This window comes from Saimiri boliviensis, chromosome 1, assembly GCF_048565385.1.
Source record: "Saimiri boliviensis isolate mSaiBol1 chromosome 1, mSaiBol1.pri, whole genome shotgun sequence".
Classification (NCBI taxonomy): Eukaryota; Metazoa; Chordata; class Mammalia; order Primates; family Cebidae; genus Saimiri; species Saimiri boliviensis.
This window is the reverse complement of record NC_133449.1, coordinates 16,294,431-16,302,496: the sequence shown is the minus strand read 5'-3', so window position 1 is coordinate 16,302,496 and position 8,066 is coordinate 16,294,431.

Here is an 8,066-nt window from a genome sequence, read left to right as displayed (position 1 = left end):
TATTAATTTTATGTGATGGTATTTGGGTTGGGGATTGGTGCATTTCCTGTTGTACGAAGGAGAGTTGTATTATGTTTGCATAATTATGACCCTGTTATTGTCTTTATTTGAAGACTATGTATGATCTCAGGAGATGCGTATGGGTTCAAGTTGACAAGGGGTGGACTTGCCATGGTTAACAATGTCAATTTGATTGGATTGAAGGATACAAAGTATTGATCCCGGGTGTGTCTGTGAGGGTGTTGCCAAAGGAGATTAACAATTGAGTCCGTGATCTGGGAAAGGCAGATTCACCCTTAATCTGTTGGGGCACAAACTAATCAGTTGCCCACGTAATTAAAATATCAGCAGGCAGAAAAATGTGAAGAGAGAGACTGGCCTAGCCTCCCAGCCTCCATCTTTCTCCTCTGCTGGATGCTTCCTGCCCTCGAATATTGGACTCCAAGTTCTTCAGTTTTGAAACTCGGACTGGCTCTCCTTGCTCCTCAACCTTCAGATGGCCTATCTGAGACCTTGTGATCGTGTGAGTTAATATATATGTGTGTATGTGTGTGTGTGTGTGCACGCGCGTGCGCGCATGTATTTACGTGTGTGTATTCAATTAGTTCTGTCCCTCTAGAGAACCCTGACTAATACACCATTCAATCCAATACACCCACCAATGCTGAGAACATAGAAGGAGAAAAATGCCTTAGGTAAACCACGATGAGTTCAGTTTTTAGTATGCTGTGTTGATGTGTTTGTGAGATTTTTGAATAGAAATATCTAGTAGGTGATTAGATGTAGAAATCTAAAGCCGTGTGCAAGCCACAAATGCTGGGAAATCTGAAATCTTCTGTAAGGGGGTGAAGGAAGCACCTCTTGGGGTGAGGGCCATGCCCTCAAACGCATCTTAGGACAAAGAGAAGATCAGGACAAAAGAGACACAAGACTTTAGGTACAAAAAGAGAATGGGTTCCTTAAAAACGCCTCAAAAGAAGTGGCCCAAGTGTCTTGAGACCAACCTGGGGTATAACACAAAAGAAGAGAGAGGTAGAGAGGTCAAGAAGGGATTGCATGCAGTGATGAAAGCCACGGTGCAAACCGTGGCAGAGGTCCCGAGCAGTGGCTGCAGGGTTTAACTTCATCGCCATGTCTGGGACCTTAGTGAACACAGTTTCGGGTTAGAAGGGGGTGAAACCCAGATGGCATAGACATAGGAGAAAGAGAGATGGGTCTGTCCTCAGAGTGGTCAAAGAATGGAAGTGATCTGAGCTACAGAGGATGCTCCAGGAAGAGGAAAGATCCAAAGTCAAGCCAAAGGGAGAAAGATCGATGGGTGAAGGTTCGAGGAGGTGCAAGAGAGAGGGAATGGAGTCTTAGGCAGAGGTTCTAGACTGACAGCACAGGGAGAATAAGGGTTTGTTGTTTGTTTGTTGTTTGTTTGTTTGTTTTTTGGCTGTAGCGAGGGAATTTTCAAAGGATGAAGAATGGATGTCAGAGCTCTTCATGTGAAGGCAGGAAGTAGAGAAAGATGGTATCTGCTGCCACATATTTTCTCTGTAAGTAGAAGATAAGGTTATCTGAAGGGAAGGAGTGGGTGGTGGTGGGTGAGAACTTTGAGAATTGTCAGGAAGGTTTTAAATAGCTACTATGGGTAAGAAAGTTGACTCCAGAAACAGAAGGATTGCTCGGCAGCTTCCTTGAGAAGGTGTATATTCTCACGCAGCAATCTGCATAGTGGTGTGAATTTCCCCAGAGGTCCTTGTGTGTCTCAGAAACAGTTGCACCAATGCAGAGTTCAGGTTGAGGAAAATGCAATGAATAATTAATGAGAAAAAGACTTGAGGATATGATGGAGATGCTTGAAAGGATGGACCCTAAAGCCCAGGTTGATAAAGGAAGAAGGAAGGAAGGAAGGAGGGAGGGAGGGAGGGAGGGAAGGAAGGAAGAAGGGAAGGAGGGAGGGAGGGAGGGAAGGAAGAAAAGGGAGACATCTGAGAGAGGACAGGTGACTCAGAGGCTCTGAGCTTGGATAAGGAACACTGACTTAGAAGGGCCTATGGTGCCATGTCTGCAGTTGAATTTTCTCCAGCCAGGTCTAGTAGCAGAAGGGGACTACACTCTGTGCTATGAAGATGCCAGCTCCACTCTCAAGGGACTATGCTCTGAGGGAGCCCTCATTCTGGCGAGCAGGACAATGAATCAATGGATTGTTCCCAAGATTGTTGCCCAAGACATTTCATTCCTAGGAACCACTGCAGAGCCTAACACTCCACCCCGCAACATCCCCATCAGCCAACACACACCTAATGCCAACACAGTTCTGGAGAGAGTCACAGATGCTTCAGGTCACATAAAGAAAATTATGGATCCAACTCCAACCTACCAACTTCCAGCTTCACTCTCTAGCTGAGCTTGAGCAAGGACAATCTTCTTGGGGTCAAGTTAGACAGCTGAAGATTTGTGTTCTAGTCAGGCAATCAGAGGTGGCAAGAAGTCATCCTGAGGAGCCCACAGCGCACCAAATGATGACGGTGCCATTAGATGTGCCAACCCACTGAGCATCATGCCTGTGGAGTCCAGCCAGGCATGTGGAGAGGCACAGGTGTGTAGAGGTTTGCTGTAATTTTTCTTTTCTCAGCATGTGAACCTGTCGCTAAGATTTGTAAGTGAGCAAGTTTCTAAATCATCCATAGCTCCATAATCCCTTACTGTTGGGTTAAAGAAAGGGCACTGTTCTTGGCCTCAAAGCACTAAGGTACATTGGCTTGTCTTGTGCTATTGAAAACTAATGAGGTGGCTTTGAACAAATTCCTTACCCTCTCTGGATACTATGTTTCTCATTTATATGGTGAGGGACACTGCTAGCAACCTTCCAGGGCTCTTGCATTAAATTAAAGGCAATAAGGAAATCTTCCTGGCATAGGTCCTAGCAATACCAGGTGCTCAGGCAATGTGCCTGCTCATGACTGCAACCCCAAAGGGACTTCTCCTGAAAAGTTGGGGAAGAAAAGACTTTGCATCCCAGCTTCATGGCTGGAGGCACCAGTAGAGGGAAGAATTCTGCTTTTCTGCCACATGTGTGGCTGTGGCTTTGGTCCTCACTGGACTTCACAGCACTGGCTCCAGTTCAGCCTGGTCTCTGAGCAGAATAAGTTTGCGAGACACCTTTGAAATCAACTAGACTAAGCCTCATCATCAGCCACTTGGAAATACAGATTATTTTTTTCTGGAAAATTCTTTCCCTCTAGAAGCACTCTTTGACCCTAGAAAGAAATTGCTTGGAAGAACTTATGGAAAAATAGGAATTCTGTATGTCTGCATATCTCATCCCTGTTTTATTGGTTTATCTGCATTTGTTAGGTATGTGAGTAGATAAATGAATGGAAATTGTGTATCAGGTGTCACAGGTGATGGACTGAGTAGGCACTGTGGCTCCTTCTGGCTCTGGGCATTGCGGAAAGGTGTGAAGAAACTCCAGGGAAAGCATTGTCAGAATCAGTGAGCAAGTGGGGGAGGATTTCGGTTAGGTTTGTTTGGTTTGGGTGGTGACTTGGTGGCTGTAGGCTTGTCCATCTGTCCTAAACTACCACAGCACAGCAGCTTTCTACTTCACCTGCCACGATGACCTGCCTGAGCATTGACTTCCAGTCCTGAGAACCAGGAGAAATACCGTGAATTTCTACGTATCTGCACACAAAGTACCAGAACAACCAGGATCCAGTAGCCTCGAGGCAGATAAATGAGGAATGACTGTAAATTGCTTTCATTCAAGAATGGATGATGAGGAGTGAGTGGGGAGGACATAGAGAAGCAGCAAAACCCCAAGTCTCTTTTCAGACTCTGGAAATAATATTTTGCAGAGATCCTTGGAGGGACCTCACCTCTCTTCAAGCCAAAGATTCAGGCAGCTAGTGTCCCCAAACAGTCTTAGCCATATATTACTTTGCTAGCGCTGCCGTAACAAAGTACTGCAGACTGGGTGGCCTAAACAACAGACATTTATTACAATTCTGAAAGCCAGAAGTCCAAGACCAAGCTGTCAGCAGGACCGATTTCTCCTGCGGTCTTTCTCCTTGGCTTATGGTCATCTTTTGGTGTCTTCACCGTTTTTGTCCTCTTGGACTTCACGGTATCTTCCAGTCCAGCCTGGTCTCTGAGCAGGTTCTGTGAAGTCCATTGAGGAACAAAGCCACATAGTCTTCCCTCTGTGTGTGTCGGTGCCCCAATCCCCTTTTCTCATAAGGACGCCAATCATACTGAATTACAACTCACCCATGTGGCCTCACTTTACCTTAATTATCTCTTTCAATACCATATCTACAAACATAGTCATGCTCTGAGATACTGGGGGTTAGGTTGGCAGAACAAAATTCATTCCCTAACACCCTGTAACCAGTTTATTGAATGGGCTGGCACTGTAGGGTACAACAGAAAGCCACATCATTCTTTCTCCTCATTTCTCTTTAAGACTAGGAGACACAGCCTTTAGCATCTCTGCGTCTCTCTTCCTAGCACCATCCTGCGTAAAGCCTCAGGCTAGCCTCAACTTTTCCAGTCTCCTTCAATAAATAGACCAAACAAAAGCTCAGTTATGTATAACACAAAAGCTCCCTGACTCTTTGCGGAATTTGCAGCTTCTCCCCTCTTCTCTATGTTCTTTCTATCCCCAGCCTCTCCCTCACCCCCTGCCCCAACCACCTGCCCCACAGGTTGCAACATTGTCCTTGACCTCCATTCTGAATCAGGTGCAGGCTCGTATGTTTCCCTCAGATTCCAAAGGTCTCGGATCAAACGCCAAGTGGGTTTATTGATACTTCCTTTCTCAGTTTTAGGTAAGTGGTGGGAAAATGACCCCTTCCTCTCTCCCATGAGCTGGGAGTGATATTCAGCCAAATATCTCTGCAAAGAAATTGTCCCTGGCTTCTTCCCTACCTGCTTTTAGGCTAAGAACGGAAAAACTGAATTTGCAATTTCTTCATATGCTATGCATGGTTGCTTGCCACCTAGTTTATTGGTGTCATCCATTGGAACCTCAGCAGAAACGAGTACAGAAAGTCTCAGTTTAACATCCTTTACGATTTTCTTTTTGCATAAATTCAGAGCCAACTATCTGCTGGCTCCCTTTCAGAGAATCTTAGAAGCCAAGTCTCTGAAAGCAGGGCCTGGCCTGTGGCTCCCAGTAGGTGACTGGCTGAGGCAGGGTCTGTGTCCCAATGTCATTCCTCCTGCACAGGCTATGGTCTTCCTAATATACCACAAATACATTATACCCGCGTCTACAGGGTTTCAGAAGCTTGCTTTCCCAAGTTGAATAATGTGTTAAACATATATCCATGCAATACATTTATGGTTAAAAAATGCCTCCAGCTCTGTGTGTTGAAAACTTTTGTCTCCATTTTCCTAGGAATAAATCATTACTGAAATCAAAAAGAAGAGCTTGGCTCAGCAGCAAACAACAAAAAACGTGCCTGTGGTTTGTGCCCAACATTGCAATCTATTCCTAGGTTAAGGATTTTGTAACTTCTCTCTGCCTCTCCTCTTCAGTTTCTTTCTTCTCCTTCCCTCATTCCCCACTTACCTCCCCACAACACAAGGATGTTTGAGTTCTACACATAGTGCTCCCATCTGCTCACATCTTCTCCTATCGCCATGGTTACTGGCCCAGAGTGGTCTCTGTGGAGACAGAGGCAGAACAGTAACCAGGGACAACTACATAGCAAGAGGCTGTGAAAGTGAGGATTTTTAACCCCCAGTTAAACTGGCGTTCCTATACTCATGCGATTTCTTTTATTTAAGATTGGCATGTCAGATTTTAAAATTATTTTTCAGAAAAAAAAGATAAAATATGAGGTGTTTGGGTATGACTATATTTTTTTAAAAAAATCAATATTTAGGGGGCGCTTCATCTGAAATATTGGGGTTAACAGTGTGGAAGGTGGGAAGGTGGTGGCCAGATCTCAGCCCACCTCAGCCCACACTCCATGAAAGGGGGCAGATTCATGACAGTCCGGGGTTCCTGAATGTAATGCATGAGTTACTGAATTTAATAAAAGGGCAATGGAAAAATCCTTTGAAGCTTACATTTCCTGATCCCCACCACTGGGTTGTGCCAACATAAAGAGCCTCAGTGACACCCCAGTTCCTGTGGCTGCAATGGACTGAATGTTTGTATTCCCCACAAACATTTAATCACTTCCCAAAGGCCCCACCTCCTAACATCATGGCATTGGGATTGATGTGATGCTGTCAGGAGGTGAGCCTTTGGGAGGTGATTAGGTGATGAGGGTGGTGCCCTCATGAATGAGGTTAGTGCCTTTATCAGAAGAGACCAGACAGCTAAGTCACTCTCTTTTCACCATTTAAGGATGCAGGGAGAAGTCAGCTCTCTGCAACTAGAAGAGAGTCCTCACCAGAATCCAATCATCCTGGATCTCAGACTGGATCACCTGGATCTCAGATGTCAGCTCTCTGCAGCTAGAAGAGGGTCATCACCAGAACCCAATCATCCTGGCACCTAGATCTCAGACTTACAGCCTCCAGAACTGTGAGGAATAAATTTGTTGTTTATAAGCCTCCCAGTCTATAATACTTCATGATAGCTGCCCGTACTCATGGTGACAGTGTCCAATAGTCTTTATTTTATTTTTCTCCAACCAGATGGGATTTTATTCACTTTTCTCTGGGCTCATGTGCCACAGCAAGGTGTAGATGCCTGATACGAACAGGGCAGAACTCCTGGTTAGTAGAATTGAGTATGAGATTTGCTGTCAGAAGGTTTTCTCCTCTAGGCTAGGCTTTGCTTCTGACTACTTGGGGACTGGCATAGGCCATTTCTCACTCTATGAAATGGGGTGGCGCAGCAGGATGTCGGATTACAGCAGAGCGTCTCAACCTTGGCTGCACTTCAGAACCACCTGGGAGTGTGTCCAAAATACCAGTATTCTGGCATGACCCCCATACCAGTAAATCAGACACCCTGAGAGTGCAGCCTAGCAGTATTTTTAAAACTTTCCCAGATAAGTTTAATGGTTGGTCAGGTTAAAGTCACTGGCCCGGATGTGCTCCAAGATGCCTTCCAGCTCTGCAAGCAAAAGAGAACATGCCCAGGGCGGACTGCACACAGGCACGGCCAGCTGGCAGGAGGCACCACTGCAGGGATTCCTCCTGGATCTGCCACCAGCTGTGCACCTCCAGCCTGGGCAGAATCAAGGTTGAATGAAGCCCAGGCTGGCACCGAGAGGCCTGAGCACTGACCTGCTTGGCCATAAACCAGCTGTGTAACTTTAAGCAAATCTCTTTCAACTGAATGGCACAGTTTCTTCATCTATAAAATGAGTAAGGCAATATTTTAAAAGGGTTAAAATGCAGACTCTGGAGCCCGTGTAAATTCAGACACGGACTATGTACTAACTTGCTGTGTAAACTTGAGCAAGTTACTTAGCCTCTCTGGGCTTCAGTTTCTTCCTCCATAAAAATGGAAATAATAATAGTACACAGTTCAAAGTATTGAAGGATTCACTGAACTAGTTTATGTAAAATGCTTATCAGTGCTTGTCTTTAATAAACACTCAATAGATGTTGGAATTTACAAATCAACATTACAAAGCAGAGGGGTTGGACCAGACATTCTCTGGGGCCTTTCTCTGGCTCCTATGTTAGCCTGAGAGAGACTGTGGCTTTGGCAGATAGCGGGGGAAAAGGCTCTGTGAACAGAGAGAAGAGAGGCAAAAGAAATCCGAGTATGCATGGGAACAGTAACTGGAGTGCACAGACTATTGGGAATAGGGATGAGAGCCAAGGGAGAAATGGGACCATCAGACTGAAAGTGGGGAATGATTATGGAGGCCCTGAGATGTCAGAGTGTGGAAGTGGGGCTTTTCATGTACACTGGTGATTCCAAACATTCTTAAGTAGTGGATTTCAGCTTCAAACAAAATTTTATAAGGAATCTGATTGTATACAACAAATAAAAGTAGAAATGTGTGAGTTACAGCCCAGATGTGGGTCTAGAGTCCCTGATCTTGTCCCCCCCCACCATGGCTGGCCCCCCAGTAGCCCCTCTAGGATTTCCTGGAGCCAAG